Source organism: Schistocerca cancellata, chromosome 11 (genome assembly GCF_023864275.1).
Source record: "Schistocerca cancellata isolate TAMUIC-IGC-003103 chromosome 11, iqSchCanc2.1, whole genome shotgun sequence".
Taxonomy (NCBI): Eukaryota; Metazoa; Arthropoda; class Insecta; order Orthoptera; family Acrididae; genus Schistocerca; species Schistocerca cancellata.
In genome coordinates, this window is record NC_064636.1 from 120,227,545 (window position 1) to 120,249,716 (window position 22,172).

Consider the following 22,172-nt stretch of genomic DNA (forward strand, 5'->3'; position numbering starts at 1 on the left):
CTGGAAGTTTCGATGTTTACATCGAAGCACCGGTCCGAACGAAACAGGAGAGTCGTGGTACGCGTACGGAAATGTTCAGATTTCCAGAGACATTCTCCTACGCAGAGTCAGTGTGTTAAACAAACTAAATATTTCTGTAGTACACAGTAGTTCTAGCATAACAATTATGTTTACGCTGGTAGCGAGAATTCCTAGTAGTTTTCTGCTATCGACTATTCGGACACGAGAGCGTGCGGTCACCGCATATCGTATGAGCAGCTGCTGTTGATAGATTTCTCCTCTGGCGCCATCAAGGCTACTACGGTGCTAGTGGCATGCGCCGTCTATATATGTATCTATGTGGTCGTCTGTACGAAAAGGGGTGTGTGTCCAAAGTTTTACGCAGGCGAACGAGCAGCGTACAATGCAGTCAGGCACCGCCGACTAAAGCTTTGATTGCCTTCGTTCTCGCGACCGGCTCTGCCCAAAATCACGACGAAAGAATGTGGAAGACACAATTTTGTTTGAATTTTACACCGCCTTTTCAGTGAATTTATGTTTGACTTAAATGTGGTCTTTGTCCTCACATGTGCAGTGTATGAAGGTCCTGGAATTGATTATTATTATTATTATTATTTTTCCTGTTGCCAGTTACGAATGAAATCTGTGAAATCCGTCGAAACAGAGGAACAACAGCTGAACACATTGCCACGAAGTAATACAGTTTCTCACACAGCTTCTAGATACCACATTGCTACAGATCAGATGATATTGTCAACTTTTTATATATATATATATATATATATATATATATATATATATATATATATATGCCGGCACTCGGTGCGATGTTCGAGATTTTTTATGTTGATCTGCTGTAGATCCCTCTGGACTTCTTTCAGCCATTCTGTGCCACATTTACTCCTTGTTATAATATTGAATAATTTCTTTGCTGTTCTGGAGTCTTCCATCCTGTAGATGTGTGTATAAAATTTGGCTCGGCGCTTTCTGATTTCATCTGTTACTATGTTGATCTTTCTATAGAGCTCGTTTTGTGGTCTGTTCATCCAAATGCCATTTTTGTTGATTGGACCGTAAATCTTCCTGAGAATTTTACTTTCCTGCTTTTCTATTTCCTTAATTTTAGAATGACCATCAATCACCATTGTTTCAGCTGCATAGATTGCTTCCGGAGGAGGTGGGGGGGTGTGAGTCGGAACTCCCGCACCCATTAGAAGATATAGATGCTTCAGTAGCTGATAAGTGTTTTTTGGCTTTTTAAAAAAAAGCCTCACGAGATAGAATATATAACTTCACAGTCGATGGCTGGTGACAAAATATATACGATTAAGATTTCGCCCTGACTCAATATGAATCATTTTGGCCGTTACAAGTCTTCATAACCTTAGAGCGTAAATACGATACATCTCTTACCGCCCAACACGTGTGATCCTGGTGAAATAAAACAGTATCACATGCGTTAATTGGCTCGTATAACAATGTTTTGCGGTATTCATTGACCATTTCAAGTGTTTCCTGGAAGAGTTTCTCACATAAGCTCCTCCTTTTAGTGAGTTTAGGTTAACATCAGCTGGAGGCATCTGTGCGGACTGCACTGTCTTGGCTGAATTAAAATGGCGGAACTGGCCAGCGACTAAGAATGTGATTCACATGTGGGAGTAGAAACGCATTACGTAAATGACGGGCTACGCGAAGTGGATTAAAAAAAAATCTCGTTTTCGCTTGTGTCAGAAAACCGCCATTACTCGCGACAGACTTGAACTGCCGACATTTCGGAGCGCCAGCGGCACCGGTCAGTCGCTGAGGCAGTGACGAAGCTGTGTCGGCCGCAGGAGACGGAGAACCGACGGAAAGGTATATTCGGCTTGGGCGTTACTGGGATTTGCATTCGTGACTGAATGTGCTCAAAACCACGACAGTGTCATCATGGAAAACTGACGCTGATTTCATGACTGTGTATCGCGCGCTGGCATTCCTGTTAGGTGGCGGAACATAGGCGGACGACCCGACAGGTGATATGTGTGGAACGCACGTAAAAAAGAAAAGGCATTACCTTAGCAGTGCTGGTTGAGCGAGCTTTGCCATCCAGTTGTGTTATATATGCTTGACGTGACGTGACAGAGTGATGTGCCGAAAACGGCGTAATGCGGAGGCAGACAGGCAGGTACGCTAAAGGAAATGAGGTACGTGTGAGAAAGGCGCTGTGAAAAAAGGTTACAAACAGTCCTGTAGTAAAGTACTAAATATATAAACGTCATGACAAAAATGTCTCTCACGCTGTTATAGGGCACCTTACGTGTCCCTACAGAGTCGATGTTAATGAATGGAACGACTATGCACCATTGGTCAATTGCCAAAGTATGGAAAATTAAACAAAACTTTCAACTGTGTTGGTAGCGTTGTTCCTATAGTAGTGAATAACCTCGAAATACTTATATGGCGTCTGTGGTTTGGAAGTGGCGACTCCTCATTGTATCTCGATATATACCTTCAATACATAGACAACGATCTATGGAACCATGTAGCCTTCGTTTTTACTCCCGACCGAAGGCAAACACTATTCTATTTATTAATGGTTTTGATTATACTGGAAGGTAGTAAATTTTGCCTCAAGGCTTTCATTAAGGTGGCCTGCTAGAATTTGATATCTGCTGCGAGTTTCGGTGTATTTCCTGAGTCTCTGCCACCAGATTCAGACGCTGAGTGTGGTTGCGGCAGTTTATAAATTAGCCAGCGATGGACGATGCAGCACTGCTGCGTATCAGATCGATTTCTGTAATGCACTGTGGTTCCTTCTCTAGATTGCCGCACAGATGACAAAGTGGTAGACATCGAAATAGACGACAGAGGGATAGAAAATTAAAATCGCTCAAAAGAGGAAATGCCGCTGGACCTTATTGGATACCAGTTCGATTTTACACAGAGTACGCGAAGGAACTTGGCCCCCTTCTTGCAGCGGTGTACCTTAGATCTCTAGAAGAGTGTAGCGTACCAAAAGATTGGAACAGGGCAAAGGTCATCAGCGATTTCAAGAAGGGACGTCGAACAGAGGTGCATTACTATAGATCTATATCTCTAACGTCGATGAGTTGTAGAATGTTGGAACACGTATTATGTTCGAGTGTAATGACTTTTCTAGAGACTAGAAATCTACTCTGCAGGAATCAGCATGGGTTTCGAAGAAGACGGTCGTGTGAAACCCGCGCTCTTCGTCCACGAGACTCAGAGGGCCATAGGTACGGGTTCCCGGGTAGATGCCGTGTTTCTTGACTTCCGCAAGGCGTTTGATACAGTTCTCCACAGTCGTTTAAAACGTCCCCTTCGAATAATTATACATGACTGTGCTTAAACTGACACACAATATTTTTAGCGGAATGCAATCTGTCTTTCAAAAATCCCTACAAAAGAATGGCCCTGACTAACATTAACCTATACTTTCACAAATCACTTACCTCACAAAAATCTAGGTTACTCGAACTACTGCAATACAGCGAGCGCCACTACTGCCAGCTAAATAAAAGATTCAAACTACGGAAGTCACTAACTACTGATAGGCATAGTTAGCAAATGAAAGATTTTAATAGAGAACCAACTATGTATTCACCTTAATAGTGTTGAAAAATCATAATATACATAGCAGTTCATGACATCCAGTCTTACAAATTTCAAAACTCCGCCATTTCTCTCCCCACATCCACCACTGCTGGCGCTCACCTCCAACTGCGCAACGCTACGCGCTGTTAACATCCAGCTGCCCAACACTACAATGGCAGACAATAATGGAAACTAGCCACAGACTGCACACAGCACAGCCAGTGATTTTCATACAAACAAACCTAAAAGGCCTACTTACATAGCCTCCATGCTCCCCACAAAAAATTTTACAAATTGTTTTGGGCAGTGGCCAATACAGATTTGAAAAAAATTTTCATAATTACAATAAAAAAGAAATCATATACACACGCTTATTGATACAATGTTGGTCAAAAGCTAAAATTTTCTCACAGTCCATAAAGAAAGTCCTGATCATTCATCACAGTAAAATTGCTGTTTTTCTCAAAGTCTGAGCAGTAAAAGAAATTGCACACAGAAGTAGTGGATTTCCATGCACTCTTGAAGAAGTAGTGTTGTCCTTCCAACGGAAAGACAGTGCTGACTCTTGACATGCAGAGCAAACCCACAGCAGAGTCAGTCGAAGTTTTGAAGAATATTGGTAGGTAGGTCATCACAGAGCAGACCCACTGTAGTCCTGGTAGAGATTACGGTGTTGGTGGGCCATCAGAGATGCAGACCCACTATCGTCCTTGTAGAGATAATGGTATTGGTGGGCCATCAAACGTGCAGACCCACTGTAGTCCTTGTAGAAATAGTGGTACTGGTGGGCCATCAAAGATGCAGACCCACTGTAGTCCTTGTAGAGACGGCCAGCAGCCATCTGTTGCGACTGTGCAGGTGCACAATCACCATCGAAGAGTTTTGCAGAGAATATAGCAAGTTTATAAACCACCAGTTGTCCACTCACAAAAAATTTGTTTGAAATCTCCTTAGAACCGGCAATGCTGTTATCCAGTCCCTTGCTGAATTATTAACAGACGTGCAAACACTAACAGTCCCAACTTCTCATATACTGTGCATATATTATGACCAACAGAAACGTGTGCAGTGAAATGTAACTTACAAGTTACTTAATTTGATGAACTGGTGTCAATTACAATTTTATAACATTAGAATACAATAACAAAGGTACAAAATAAATCATTAAAAACATAATAATACAGATAACATTTGTAGTACAACAGGCTTTACAAAAGAATAGAAATATACATATACATCAGTGTTACAGGAATTTTGACATAAGTAAATATATAAAATAATGAGAATAGTTTTCGAAACATTAATTTCACACTTGAGCACAGAAACAGAACAGAATTAATAATGTCTAAACATCTTTACAAAGTGAATAACATATTGTTAATGCAAATTATATTTGAGGATAACAGTATTCCTCATCATCGTGAATGTACCTTAGTACTAGAAAAATTCTACAACATAAATCGTATTAGCTAAACACATAAAGACAGGAAAAACACAAATATACAAGAGTACACAAACACATAGCAAAACAACACAGAGGGAAAGGCCAGGGTTTGTTTTCAGTGTTTTGCAAACTTTTCCAAAAAGTCCTATCTATACCTGCTTTCTGTACTTTTTTCGTAAAACTTCTCAATGCATTTCTTCCAATTCATAATAGTTAGTTTATTATATAGTCTACCTTCTCTTAAGCTAACTTAAATCTACTGAGCTCAGATGCATAAACTAAGGGACAAGGCAATGCTGCAACACAAAAAAAAAATAACACAAACAGCAATGATAAAAAAATAACTGGCAAAGCAAGCTACAGTAAATCTAAATTACCAAGCAATGCAAGAATACAACTAATATGAGCCAATGTGCAGCAACAAGAAAAATAAATTAGTAGTAAAACTAGCTTAACAGTGCAATACAAAGTGAAATTTAGTAGCACTATGCCTGGCAAACAGCAGCAGCAAATGTAATAACTTATACCTAAACATGACATAGCTCAAGCAGAAAAAATAGTACACTAAAGACAACAACGCAGATAAGGGAAATGTATATTCACATCTTAATATCCATGTCATTAAAGTGGTGCACCACAACTTATTCTACAAAATAAATTACCAAGTACTTGAAAAGAAAATTATGAATGCAGTTCCTGTGAAGGTAAATGTCTTTTTGTGCACCCTCATTTTTTTGAAAAAAATTATTATTTACTCGATCTGTAGACAGAAAATATTTATATTAGTACATCTATAAAATTTTATTTTAACCAATGCTGCAGGGCAGCTAGAAACTAGATATTAAACAAATTGAGCACTCTCTCAACTAGAAAGACAATAGATGTAAAAATGTTTCTCATCATTTCATTAGGCATTTTAGTAAATATCATAAATTAAGAGCTCCAAAGTGTAATCATATGTTTTCAAGTTTGAGCGTGTCCTATTTGCGACGCTTTCTACAAAGAAACGTCAATAGCGAGGATAATGGCCTCTTTTTGTTTTTCTACCTGTGCCTCTGAAAGGCACTCACTAATGACTTCTTTCCAGGCGACTGCCGCCCATCTGGGTGCCCACGACGCATTACGTGAAGGTCACTCAACTTTCGTACCTAAATATTTACGACAGCAGTAACAGTCTCATATAAAAATTTCACAGGTCGAGAATTTGCGTTACAAATGTGTAGAAACAAAATCCTATGTATATAACAGTGTTCAAAAACTTTTCGTCGGCATTGTGATACATTCACACATTTACACACATTTCATAGCTCTTAAAGTACGATTCATGGTTTCCAACATCCTTTTCCACAAATCAGAGTCCCTAACCACTACTCATTATTAATATACGTATTCGTCGACACTTCTTCAATATTTCATCATAATAAAAACGTAGCATAATCAAATTCCTCATATAGCATCAGCTTATTGATCATAAGCATACTGCCACAGCGTAATACACATCGTCATCATAACATCATAAAACCTCAGACAAATCTCAAAATCGTCGTAGCTGCCTTCAATAATTTCAAAACCTAAAAAAAATTCTCTGCTCATTTCAATAGTGTCATCTACCTCAAACGTACTTTAAAAATCATGATCCCATACCAAATACATCATTCAAAGCTCTCATAGTATCACAATGGTTCCAAAAAAATATGGACAATTCACAAAGTACAGACAAAATACAATTTCATAAGAGTGAAGTTACCCAACTGTGTAATTGCGAAAAAATGTGTCACTGATGTAGTAAAAAAAATGTTTATCTCTCAGTTACATGATCAGATAGCTGTGTAATTTGCGTGTTAGAGAAATATGGTACCGATGTGTAAAGTTGTATAAGCAAATACCATATTAGCTAGGGCTCCTTGTGGTTGCCAAACACATGATACACAAAGTAAGCATGTACCCACCTGAGAATTAATGTAATTATACCCTCAGGTATACAGATTACAGCAATGGAATGAAATGTATCACGGAAAACCTTTGTATCATTGTACTTCAAATATCTTTAAAAATAAATGATTTAAGTGGAAAATTAATCACTCAAATACGTGTCTTGTAGCACTAAATGTGCGTCTGCTGTAAGATAATTCTGTGGAAGTGTCGTAGTTATCGGCCTCTGTAAGCAAAGTTCTGCTGAAGTCAATGTACTTACCTCATCATAAACGAAAGTGAAAGGCATTGCGTATATATATCGTAGTTATTACGCACCTTACTGTGATCAAGAAAGTACTATAATATGACGTATTGTTGTGCTACGAAAAACGCTGTCTCATTGTAGCTATACCACAAAAGTTACTACTATAACATGTTTTACTTTCCAGAAGAATTCAGAAAAACTGTGCAGATATAAAAGGTACACCGCAAAAGCAACAATATAAATTGTGTCACATATTAATAGCGTCGTGATATAATCGTGTAGCTGTCAAAGAAACCAAACGCTAAATCATCTTTAATCCCACAGAAAGTACTTCAAGTAAAGAATGTCTTTTCAAGTAAACCAAAATGTTGCATGAAAATCTCATTAGCAGTGCCGGTATATGTTCTAAGTATGTGAGCCTTATAGTTGTTACGTAATCGTGCAACTAAGAAGCAAGAATGTACACACAATAACACTGTGTCGTCTGTTCACTACAACAATGCATTTGTAAATACTGTCTAAATATGTTCCCTAGGTTCTAGACTGGATAGTTAACTTCAAACATTGTTGCATGTTAACAGATTCAAAGTCTGACAAAGCATACTAGTAATGTAAAGTGAAAGGTTTTATGGCAAAGACAAAGTTAAAAAGCAGATTATCTTTCAATAAACGGTTTTACATGTGAAATGTGGTGTAAACCTTTACTCTCCCTAGTACGCAGAGTTTCAGCTTCAGTGGAATTATCATGTGGTATATGGTACATCGGTAAAGAATGCTAAAATTTTTCTCAAGGTTAGTGTCTATGTAATTTTTCCCTGAGCTAGGCGGCGCATGTGGCTGCCTGGGTTGCGAGTCATTTTCTGTCTCTTTGTTGGCGTGCGTCGTTATTGGGATTAGGAGACCTAACTTCTACAAATTCACCTTGTCGAGAGTGCCCCGCTCAGTTTGAATCCCGCCAGTTCTGATGGAATTCAGGTCTGTCGTTTTGTCGGTTGTTTACATAGTTTCTTGATTGTTGGTCATGTGGTGGAGAATTTCTCCCGGAATCGTTACTGCGCGCTGAACTGTTGCGTCTGAAGTTATTCTGTCTCCCTTGATAGTAATTGTTTTTGTTCCCATATTGTCTGTTTCTATGGTAACCTCTGTCATATTCATTACTATGGAAATGCGATCTTTTTCTGTAACTATTATTACTCTGACAGTGGTTGTCATATGGGTGGTGTCTGTTTTGGTCACGATTTACGTTGTAAGAATAGACTTGTCGTGTCCAGTTATTGTTTCTGCCATCACAGAATTGTGAGGGATGTGACCTGCAGTGATTGTTTTCCTGTTTTCGCATCCCGCGACTGTCTGTGTCAATTTCTAATTCTTGTAAGAGTCCCTGAAAAGCTTCAATGTCGTCTATGCAACATCCTGCCAAAATAATATTTCTTAAATGTTCAGGCAGTTTCATTAAGCAAATGCGGATGAGTTCTGAAGGGCTGTATCGGTTTGAAAGGTATTGATTCTTATGCAACAAGTCTTCAAAATATTTAACAAGACTGGAAAATTCAGATTGTTCAAAGTGTTTCATCATCATGATGCTATGTTTTGCTCGGTCTTGTGTAGCTTGAGACCAATATGCTGAGAAGAAGGCATGGTAAAATTCTCCTTCACTGTGACAATCGTGAATGACCGATCGTATTCTTTCAGCTGGTTCATTCTCTAAGTAGCCACACATAAATTCTAATCTGTGCTCTAATGACCAGTTGGGAGGAAAACAATGAGAGAATTGATGGAGCCACGCTTGTGGATGAATGTCGTTGCCAGAATTATCAAATGTTTTGAATTTACGTGTAGTAATGAACAGCTTATAGTCAAAATCATCGTGTCGGCGAGTCGCGCATCGCTCATTGTTACTTCGTTTCGGCGGTTCCATCTCATAATCCAATGCGCCTTGCCAATTTCTTTCATAATTTCCGAAGTGTCCTTGTACTTCCCAGATTTCTCTTTTGTACTGTGTATTGATTTGATTTTGATTTTGTTTGAATTTTCTAATTTGTTCATACTCTGCAGTGTCCGTGAAGGCTACAGGTCTTGTGTCATTCAGATCATCATCTACCTTTGTAGATAAGTTAGTGAACTGATCTGAACGTTCGGCTACTTTTTCCAAAAGTGAACTTATTTCCTCAGTGTGTTTTTCTGAACCAAGTTTCAGAGTGTCCATTTGTGTTGAAATCGTATCTACTGTGTCCTTTAAGTTTTCCTGAGTGTTTGCAAGTTGCATAACCGAATCGGTAGATGCAGCTGAGTCAATTTTAGCTTGCAAGATGTCGTGATTTTCATGAACAATTGTTTGCAGTTCCTTTATGGCTGCTTCTTGATTCTGTAATGCATTTTCATGACGCGAAAAAACAGGTTGTAAATGCTCACAAATTTGTGTTTTTACGTCGTTACAGACTTTTTGAGATATCGATTCGACTTTATGTAACTCAGTAGTTAAATCTTCACGTGTTTGTTCAAGTGTGGTGCCTAACTTTTGAAGCTTTTGCTATGTTTGTCTCTGATTTTGTTCCATTGTGTCTAACATTTGAAGATTTTGTTCCATTGTGTCTAACTTTTGAAGCTTTTGCTGTGTTTGTCTCTGATTTTGTTCCATTTGTTGCATTAATTGCAATAATAATGTATTAGTGTCTGGAATGTATTTCTCTGTGCTTTTTGGCAGTGCATTTTCACCGGCAACATTCGCATTCTGAAAAGCAGAAAATGTGTCTTGACTTATTTGAGAAAACGGTGAGGACGCAAAACTTGAATCTGCAGTATTTGCAAGATTGTGTCCTGTCATTTCGGACTCCTGAGGCGAGCTGTTGCCGACCGATCGATCGATAATGCTTCCCTGTTCACTATTTGTTTCACTATCTACGCCATTGTTTGCCGCCCCCTCCATTTCCCTATGCACAATTACCAGATTACTATGTTGAACATTAGTTAATTCATTACACGGTGGCGCTAACACACTGCTTTCGTCTTCACTGTCATTTCTCAGTTTACTTTGGAGCCTAGTATTACGTTTTTCACACGCCATTATTGTCACAATAATTCACACGACAACACAGAAAAGCACAATTTGAAGAGCAAAATAACAAAACACATTAACATAGCATTGACAATAGTATCTAGTTAATTGTAAGCGCAGCTGCGAAATACTTGGTGCAAATCTACATGCATGCCACAACTGTGTACAACAATGAAAAACTACAACTACAAAGGAAATTCTCTCTATAATTACGCGCTAGCAATAAACAAAAGCTACACTAATTACGCAAACTACAAGAAAAAATGACAAGATTCCAGTGAGGTATCCTCGGCTAAGGGTTGACATATGAAACGTCCCCTTAGAAAAATTATACATGACTGTGCTTAAACTGACACACATTATTTTTAGCGCAACGCAATTTGACTTTCAAAAATCCCTACAAAAGAATGACCCTGACTAACATTAACCTATACGTTTCACAGATCACTTACCTCACAAAAATCTTGGTTACTCGAACTACTGCAATATAGCGAGCGCCACTACTGCCAGCTAAATAAAAGATTCAAACTACGGAAGGCACTAACTACTGATAGGCATAGTTCGCAAATGAATGATTTTAATAGAGAAGAAACAATGTATTTACCTTAATAGTGTTGAAAAATCACCCGCAGGGGAGTGTCGTAGGACCGTTTCTGTTCACAATGTATGTAAATGACGTTGTGGATGACATCGGAAGTTCACTGAGGCTATTTGCGGATGATGCTGTTGTACATCGAGAGGTTGCAACAATGTAAAATTGTGCTGAAGTGCAGAAGGATCTGCAACGAATTGACGCATGGTGCTGGGAATGGCAATTGAATCTCAATGTAGACAAGTGTAATGTGCTGCGAATACATAGAAAGAAAGATTCTTTATCATTTAGCTACAATATAGCAGGTCAGCAACTGGAAGCAGTTAATTCCATAAATTATCTGGGAGTAGGCATTATGAGTGATTTAAAATGAGCCGGCCGGAGTGGCCGTGCGGTTCTGGACGCTATAGTCTGGAACCGAGCGACCGCTACGGTCGCAGGTTCGAATACTTCTTCGGGCATGGATGGGTTTGATGTCCTTAGGTTAGTTAGGTTTAATTAGTACTAAGTTCTAGGCGACTGTTGACCTGAGAAGTTGAGTCGGATAGTGCTCAGAGCCATTTGAACCATTTTTGATATTTAAAATGGAATGACCATATAAAATTAATCGTCGGTAAAGCAGATGCCAGACTGAGATTCATTGGAAGAATCCTAAGAAAATGCAGTCCGAAAACAAAGGAAGTGGGTTACAAATGGTTCAAATGGCTCTGAGCACTATGGGACTTAACATCTCAGGCCATCAGTCCCCTAGACAAAACTACTTAAACCTAACTAAACTAACGATATCACACACATCCATGCCCGAGGCAGGATTCGAACCTGCGACCGTAAGGGTCGCGCGGTTCCAGACTGAAGCACCTAGATCCTCTCACCAAGGAGTCAAGCAGTATATTGCTCCCTCCTACGAATATCTCGTGAAGAGACCAAGAGGATAAAATCAGAGAGATTAGAGCCCACACAGAGGCACGCCGACAATCTTTCTTTCCGTGAACAATACGAGCATGGAATAGAAGGGATAACCGATAGAGGTACTCAAGGTGCCGTCCCCCACACACCGACAGGTGGCTTGCGGAGTATGGATGTAGATGTAGATGTAGATATAGTGGTGTCTGTATGTTTCGATTTAAGAAAACATTAAGCGAAATTCTTTTGGTTGAATGCATACAAAAAATAACTTCCTGTCCAATGCAACTCTCATATACCTTCACACCGATAGCTTCAGACCGCATGAAATAACGTTGTTCACATTAAGTTACATTGTAGGAAGCCTTTTTGGGGCTTGGTTTTGATAAGAGTGTAGATATAGGTTGCGCACCTATTTCTCACACAGCTTCTTGGTATGCACTATTCAAATTCGATGGACAATGGACTGCATCCTCGACAGGAGGCTATAAAAATGATAACTTTACGTGTTTCTACATTGTCAACAATACGAGTACGGGTCTGTTCTTATATATGACCGTAATGTGGAGGAGACCACAGCACCATTTCTGGAAAGAAGATGTCACAGCGATGTAAACATGTCGACTACACGACTCGTGCGATCCTTTTGCTGAATCAGGAGATAAAGCGATAAATAATTATGTACTTGGATGCCATAACCAAGAGAGATAAAACCGATCGGAAAGATCTCCGCCGTTTGCGTTTTCAAAGTGTACTAGACATACATTACAACAAAACGTAAAAAAAAAAAAAATAAATGTTTCTTCATAAACGCACGAGACTTACGAGTACTCAAGTGTACTAGTTTAGTAAGAAGAATGTCAGGCCAGACACACCCGGTTACAGTGGAAGCATACGCGACAGTGCGGGATCTTTCGCAGTGAATGAGTCGCGAGTGTCGTTGTTGTGACGTCACCACAGTGTAACAGCAAGGGATGCCCCCGAGACTTGAATATATGTTACGCAACTGAAGCGAAGGGAACAGTTAATTCTGGGAAGCGCGCCATATTTCCAACATTTTCCCCCGTTTTCTACATGGCTTATCTGACTTTAATATTTCAAACTAGTGTTTTTGACGAAAATATTTACAATACTGTTATCAACTCAAAACCGAGAGATACAGATATTTTTTTGCATCATAAAAAGGTTTTACATTTTCTGTCACAGAGAGGCGTCACAGATCAGATTTCGCAACAGCGGCTGTTGTCTTAGCGTCAAAAGACCACAGAACAATCGGCCGAATTTGTTTGCCATAATTGGAACATGGTTTCAAAGATTAGGTACACATACGATTCGCGCAAATTTCTAATGCAGCTTTCTGGTATGGGCTATTCAGACATGTCGGAGACCGGACACCAAATTTCGTACAAGTACCTATTAATCGCAAATTTCTTCTCTGTCATTATCAAGGCAACTCTGATACGGATTTGATTCGTGGTCGGAGGTCTAAGAAATCACAGCACTATTTTGCCCAGAAGGCAGGAACTACAACGTTAACACTTTGGTGACAGAGGTTGCACAATTCGATTGTGGCGGCAGAAAACAAACAGATGGTAATTGGTGCGCCAAGGACTGGTTAGTTCTACGCCGAGTTTTTACAGCTGTAGCAGAACAAAACGGTACTCTGTTTAAAATCATAAACTTGATAATAGGACGAATCTTTCGGAATACTAAATGTATCATGTTAGATAGAAGAGTATAAGGCCTAAGCTCTTGTCGATCGTAGGGGCGGCATATGTGACGTGGCAGAGTAAGACGCGAGTGTCCATGTTATGAAGACACGATTGTGTATCATGGAACGAGGTCTGCCGCGGTGTATACAACGTTAGAAAATTTTCTAAAGTAGGTGTCTACATCTGCATGTGCTTTTCCAGGGCTGGGTAGACGGCGGTGAGTTGCCGGCACTGCTTAAGAATCAGGTACTTGCCGACCATTACAAACACACATGAAACCAAAGTCGTTACATCATGCACAGTGACGGAGCACTGAGGAATGTTTGGACACATTCTTTCAAAAGGGAGAATTTCAAGCCAAATGACTGCTTGCGCAAGCTACGGAGCAAAAGTGTTAAAAATCCTTTCAAGGGTTGAAAGAGGGGATGTACGTCGATCAACATAATCTTAATCTGTATCTCAATATATTAGTGTCCTCCACCAGTAACATTTTCTGGTACATCACGCTTCTTATCTCGATATGATGTCGGTATCTGTACTGAATTAAGCAGAAGTAATAGCCTCTTATTCTGAGTAACATTCAGACATTACGGATGTTATTTCTTCTATAAAGTACTGTAAAACTTATCACGCATACTGATGAGGAAATGACCAGGAAACATTTGATCTTTCGTGGAAGCGGCCAGGTTCATGAGCCAAGTCCAACAAGGGCAGGAATTCATCGAATGAGTATTTCTGTCGTTCTTCAAAATACGGAATTGTCGGGACAGTGTTTGAGACGCTTGCTGTCATCTCACGTAGCCAAATGGACAGGGATACATATCGCATTAAGAATGCGAGTCTTGGGGAACTAAGGTTAACTGAATTACTTCATGTGTGACACTATCAGAACAAGTACTACAGATACTTGTAGTGTAGTACACATCTGCCGGGACGTAAATAACGGTTGAATTATTCGAACTTTAGATGCAAATGGGGCAAACTGTCTCATACATTCGTTTGCAAACATCAACACGGCAGTCATAGAGGCATGCGCCGTCTATATGTGTGTCTCTGTGGTCCAAGGAAAGGGAGATGCGTGTCCACAGTTTCACCACGCAAACGAGCGGGGTATAAGGCAGTCAGGCACCGTAAAATAATCCTTTGGTGGCTTTCGTTCCCGCGATGGATGCTGCCCAGATGCACGACAGAATAATATCGGTGACACAAGTTTTTTTATCTTTTTATCGCCTTTTCCGGTCAATTAATTGGTAACATTAATGCAGTCCTCCTCCTCTCACGTGCAGTGTGTAAAGGCCCTCGCCAGATCTTTTCTTTTTGTCTGTTTGGAGGCACGAATGCAATCTGTCGAAACAGAAGGCCAACAGTTGGAAACATTGGCAGGAAGTGAAACCGTGTCTCACACTGCTCTTGAAATCCCCATCAATACGGAATAGACGATTCAGTCAACTTCTTTTATTACATCTTCACAATCAATGGCTGGTGACAACGTATCCACGACATTTACGTATATGATTAAGGTTTTGCCTTGATGCGAGAGGAATTATTGTAACCCTTCTATGTTTTAGGAACCCTGGAGTGTACATACGTTCCACGTCGTCTTATCGCTTCGCCCATTTTCCACAATGCGTGTGACTCAGGTGAGTACAATAAAACAGTATCACACGCGTTAACTGGCGTGGATAAAAAAGTTTTGGCGTTATGTTTTTACGGTTTCTGTACCTGTTTTCCGGAAGATTTTCTCACGCAATGTCCTGCTTCTCAGGAGTTTAGGGTAACATCAGCTGGAGGCAACTGTGACAGAAGGCCACCCGCGAATGTGTGGAGTGCGGAACAGCAGTGTCCGGATGCCTTAGAATGGTACGACTGGCCAGCGACTAGGAGTGTGACTCACGTGTTTGGATGGACACGCAGTTCGCAACTGGAGGACTACGCGAGGTTCTGCTTTGAGAAAATTTTAAACATTACGTCGCTGAGCCAAGCAAGGATTCACTCTTATTTTGATAACGAACTCTTGCATGTAAATTAATCGTTTACATTCACTTCACACCACCGCCATTATTCGCGGGAGAGTTTAAAATTCCAGCTTTCCACGGCGCTAGCGGCAACAATCATTCGCTGAGGCAGCGACTAAGGTCTTACTTCTGCAAGAGACGGAGAATTAACGTAAAAGTCAACGCAGCTTCTACATCACTACCATCTGGATTTGTGAGTGTACTCACAGTCAGTAATGTGTCAATATGCAAATATGGTAAGAGTTTCGTGATTTTGTGGATAGCGTGCTGGCCTTCAGTGTCACCGTGGAATATAGGCGGACGACCGGGTTGGGAGTCGTCCAACAACGTATATGTAACGTACGTAAATAAATGAATAATTTGAGCAGGGCTGGTTGAACGAGGTTTGTCATCGAGCTGCGTTATACAGGATTAGGAAAAGACGTTTGACCAAAGGTGTAGGACGAATAGATAGTGTGAAACATAGGAATTTTAGCAACTAAGGGTCGCAACAGCGTATTTTAGGCTCTGCAGAAACGTAACCAAAATCTGTCATATGGACGTCTTTACTCAAAATGAAAGGTAATTCACAGAAAATGTATACCTAAACACAGTCGTTGGACTGACCAGTCTTCACGGTGAGAACAAGATAAACTTAAAGCATCTCATTCCCATGTATCGTATGTAACTGACGTACCACACAGCACTTCTTTCGAAATGAAAACAATCACATGATAATGTTTCATGTGTTAAAAACGTCAAAGTAAACGAAAATGAGCTACCTCTTAATCAAGGTAAGTATGTCGTAGCTACTGTTCAATGTGACCACCGTTTTCATTCTTCCATAGCGTCGTAAATAAACTACGATCGCCATTAGCCAAAATTAGCTACGTTATGTGTACTCACTTAAAACTAAGGGACATCAGTTCTGTCAAAAGAGAGGCCGTAGAGACGAGAATGTTCAGCAGTAACTTGTACCGGCACGGCGGCTGTTGTCTTAGCGTTGAGAGACTGCAGAGGATATCGGGCATTTGTTTACGTTTTCGGCATGCCGACATCGACACCTTCTTTCGCAGCACGGCTGCAGTCGGCTGGATAAATTAGCTGTTCAGATTTAGCGCGGCAAGAACACCGAGAGCGTGTGTCACAAGAATGTCGCTGTGAGAAACGCCGTTCCCAGTTGTAACGGAATGTTCGGTCCACAACTCTTTTCGCAGCATTTTATAAATTGCACGTCTTTGTAACTGTACGCATATATTTTGCTGATGGCCTGAAAACCTAAGAACTGAGGAGAAATGTAATTACAGTGATGGGTCGACCAAACGTTTAGTTTCCGAGAATGATCGATTATGGAAAATATTATCACTTATATCATTTTTCAGTGACGAATACGACGGTTACTTTCCGTAGGGATGAACGGTCACTTTTGCGATTCGCTTTCACGACCATAAATCGTTATCACTGCATGTGAAGAAACCGGTGGTCGACCGTCACATGACATGTGTGAATGCAGACATGATATTATGAAGCCAGACGGTGACATATTTTTATATCTCTACCGTTACAATTATTGAACTATTTTTATATGCGGACAGAGGGCACAAAAGGAGCACATGCGAACATGACGCCAGCAGTGGTTACTGGAAGTCAGTATCGATTTCAGTGAAGAAAACGATACCTAATTTCGTTTGGGAAGAAATATAACTTTTGCGAGTTTGTCTGTGAAGGCATAACACTAAATGTGGGTTTATGTAGCCTAGTCACAGTTATGTGCGCTCCATCGACGTAATTTATCGTCTACAAGTTTACTCGCTTATTACTGTGCTATATCCAAAGTCAGGCTGGTGGCTGTGCATTTATTATCATTTCTTCCTGTTTCCATTTACGTCAGCAGACAGCCATTACTCGCGATAAACTGCCGACATGTTGGAGCGCTGGCACCAACAATGAATCGCTGTACGGACGGAGCTCCGTGGACTGCAGGAGACGGAGGAATAACGGAAAGATTAACTCAGATTCTCCATTACTGCCATCTGAAGGTCCGATTAAACGTTTCACCGTCAGTATGCGAACCGAAGATGGTATTATAATTTCGTGCTTGTGGCGGAACACTGGCCGACGACGTGTTTGGAAGTTGTTAAGCGATGTATGTGTAACGTATGTCAAAAATAGGAGTAACTTGAGCAGTGCAGATTGAGCAAGGTTTGCCATCGAGTACCGTTACATATGCCGGACACGGCGTGACAGGAGTACTAACCGCATTTTGAGCAGTTCAATACTTAGCATTTGACACAATCGAATATGCTTAAAAAACGCCAAAATGATGGATTGTTGTGGTATCGACTTTCACTTTTAATATACAGTAGCAAAACCGGCATCTGAAACCGCTATCCGAGAATCGATACGAAAGTGTTCACATAACGAACCGAAATGGTACTCCGAGATCGGTTTATGAAAACCACATTTGTAACCATGTGTAGTACTTTTAAAGTACGTTTCATATTCTCGTTGGCGCAATTAAAGTGAATATCCACCTATCGTTCCTTTTCCAGAACGGGAAGACAGACGAAAAAAAAATATTTTTACACTCCACATTCCTCCTCCTTTCTACATTTACAGCTGTATTTGAAACCGTATCATAAATCCTGTTTCCAGTATTATACTCTATACATTGTCCTTCATGATTGTGTGACATAATGGCGCCCGATAGACGTATTAGCCTTTTTTGCACTGTTTATTTCTTTGTAACATCTTCTTATTTATGCAAGTCTCATATTGCCATCTGTCGGCCAACGGCTACAATGCATCCTCCGCAACTGCTTTCTGAATCGCGAGACGGCAACAGAATGTGTCTTTCCGTATCGCTTCTAACATTCTGCGTGGTGTCTGTTTGTTCTATATCGTGTCTCCCTACCACTTTCGCGCAACGACGCTCTGACCGTGTTTTTTAATGAATTGACTAGTTTGAACCTGGGACCTGTTGCTGGTAAGGAGACGCCAGACCACACATGACATGTAGAATTCAGAAGAGTTCAGTGAGACTAGCGATGGTATAACCAAATACTTAATGATTTCAGCGTCAGCTCCACTGCACTCCCTGTAAAAGAATCTTAATACTAACTAAATTTAGTGGAAGGGGTTTAAGGCTTTCCTATTTTTAGTTAGCTGGTAAAATAACGTCGAAAAAGCAGTTAAGTTAACCATTGGAAATTTTATTCTACTCACAAAACATTGTTTATAAATTGCGTTATTGATAAAACGAAATGTTTTAATACAGGATGGTAAAAACCAACTGCGTTCAAAAAAAATGTGAACGAATATTGAAAGGTGGCTACACTGAACCACAGCGCCAAAAATCGCGCCAGAGAGTGTATTGTTTCGCCGCCTCCACTGGCAGTGCGTGTTGAGAGGTAGCGGCAGAGAGTTCTTGCCGAGAGTTCTTGCCGAGAAGTTGTGCGGGACACTGCTTGTAGCAGAAGTCAGTGTGGGATGCGGTAGTGCAGAGTGTTGTTCCATGTTTTATGCAGTTAGTGATGGGAGAGATAGCAGATGTTGTTCCAATGGAGATATTGTAATGATCTGAGTGCTTTTCGTCAATATAAATTAAGGTAACTAACGACTGTTCTTTATTTCTTATTATTTGTGTGTCCTGAATAATGTGTCATTACAGGTTCAGTCAACAAAGCATCTGGCTTGTGTTCTTGTATTAGAGTGTAATTCTGCTTTCCTTGCGCAATTATAGTATTTCTAATTTTCTTTTATCACATCAGTATAATTGGTATTTATAAATTCTTGTTTTGTTGAAGAAGAACCGTGCCAGATGTGCGTTGAGTCACACTACCACACACAGAACAGCTACACTTGTGCTTTGTTGGCTTCGTAGGTTTTATAGTTGCTGGGGACTTAATTAATTAACTGTGTTAACGAAAAGTTTCATTTCATTCTTTGTTGTCATTCTATGCAGTCAGATAGCGTAACAATTAGTTGTCAGGGCCAGCCGTTTACGAGACATGCGTAATCGGACATACAGCGACAGAAAATTAAAAAGTATTTGCATTGCATTTTATTAAGCCCCCATGCACGTGGCGACCGCTGCTTCGGATCGTCCCTTGGAATCTTCTGATTGGAAAAATAGTAGATAGTAGTATTGTTGTAGTAATTTGTAGTTTAGTAATTGTAGTCTAGATTGCATGTGTAGATTTTGTAATTGTCATTCTTCTAATGGTATTTTTCAAAAATTATTTTTTTTTTGTTGTCTTGTATACGCGTTTGACAATTTAGTGCAATTATTTCAATTGTTCGTCAATCGTGTTTGAAGGAAGCATTTCTTGTGATTGATATTGTTGGTGATAAAGTGTCATTGTGTATAAATTTCGCATAGTGACGAGTTTTGTATATTTTGTAAATGATTACGCGGTCAATGAAACAGGCAAAAATGATGAATAGTCAGAATAACGAAATTGTTAACATGGCGAACTCGCCAACAGAGGAAAACAGTGTCATAAATAATGTAGTGGAAAACAATTTAATAAGTAGGGAAAATAGTCCGGAACCATTTCAAAATTTTTCTCAATCAGAAAATTCACAGAACCCGAGATTAACGACAGAAGATTCTGGAATAATATCGAACACAGATAGCTTTACAGCTATGACGAAGGAAACTGGTTTTGCGGGAAACGTTCGGGGCGAAAGGAATTTTGAACTAGTTCATACGGAGCAGTTGATGGGTGCAATATTAAATTTGGGATCTGAATTAAAAACAGTGGCAACACGTTTAGAAACAGAGATGGAAACAATGGAAACACGGTTAGATTCACAAATAGGGACATGTTTCAAAAATATGAAAGATGAATTAAAGAAAGAAATTCGAGAAGAGGTACAACCGATTTTGAATGCTCACAATAATAGATTGGTTGCAGTAGAGATTAGACAAAGGGAACAGTATAGAGAACAGGAAGAAAGAGATCGCGTGTTAGTGCAAAATTTTTCAGAGTTAAATTTACAACGTGCACACGATAAGGAGGAAATATTTGAGAGAATCGAGAAATCCGTACCAAATGACAGATTAAATAACCTAACACAACAGTATGAACAGTTAACTACTAAATGCGTTAATACTGAAACGCGAGTCGCGACACTTACGGAAGACGTAAATAAACAGAAAGAACAAATTGGTGACTTATCGGAAAGAGTGGAGGAGATTTCAGATAAATTGACAAATCTTAGTTTAAATGGGGACAGAGATTCAGATGACACAGCTCCATTGCCATTTTCAGAAACCGAAGAGTACCAGAGCATAAATAAACATGTTGAAAATCAGGGAAAATTTAATGAACGCGTGAAAAGGGAATTTGAGGCATTAAAAAAGCTAGTCAAACAAATTGAAGGCGAAATCGTAGGAAAAGACGGCAAAATAAATTTAGAATCACAGATACCAGAGGGGTTTGAAGAAAATAATTTGTTTCATTTACGGGATGCAACAAGAGATCGCCAGGCGCGCGAACTTGACAATAATCGACCTTGGGACTGGGACAGACGCGGTAGGTCTTTGTCGCCACGAGGCGAAAACTTTGACTATAAACACTTTTTAACTGTTCGGAAATTTAAGATCTTCCGCAATTCTAAGAATGACATACATCCATGTTCATGGTTAGATCAATTTACGTACGCACTTCCGCCATATGTGCCACAAAGTCACAAACTAAAATTAATGTGCAGCTATTAATGTCCTCAGGGGATTCACTATTCTTAAGTGAATATGTGCCGTAGCGTGCACAGGGCCTCGAGCTGTAGTGGTGCTATTTCTCTTTTAGTTTTCTGTACCGCTGCCTACTCTTTCACTATTCTTTGCATCTATCGAAACAACTCTTCGACTATCAATCTATCTAGAGAGTAAGTAAACAATAACCGGATTGGACTAATTTACACAAAAGTGATTTCGGAAATTACCATGTGGAGTTACTGTACCTTCAGCAGCATTCATTCGTAGCTTAAATGAAATTTTACCTGTTTATCTTCGTGACAATATTACGTCATATGTTGACGACATTCTTATTGCTAAACATTCTTGGAGTGAGCACAACAAAATTTTGGATTCATTATTACGTATCTTTGCAAGAGTTGGCATTACAGTGAACTTAGAAAAATCCGAATTTGGTCGTTCTCAGGTGAAATTTCTCGGTCACATTATTTCTGCAGAAGGTATTCTTCCTGATCCAGAAAAACTAGACGCTATTCGTAATTACGCTGTGCCTACCACCAAACGTGATGTTCGTAGTTTTCTTGGTGTCTGTAATTTTCTTAGACGCTTTGTTAGATTGGACAAATTGGTCACACCTCGTTTTTGCGATCTATCTGGAAAGTTCTTTTTAAACGAAAATCGGTCGACAACTCTGTTTGGTTAGTTTGTATTCCTGATGAGTGGGTTAATAAGCTGATTTGGTATACGCATTTCAGTTATGCACACTTTGGTCCCAGAAAATGCTTTCATAAATTACGAAAAAATTGCTACTTCAATAATATGAAAAAACGTATTCGATTTGTTCTTGCCAAATGCAAATTATGTCAAAAGGCTAAACCGCCGACAGTTTCTCACAGAGCACCGTTGTTTCCAATCATTCCAGCAAAATTAAAGGACATGGCTGCAGTTGATTTGTTCGGTCCAGTGGTTCGATCTACTAATGGTTTTGCGTACATTTT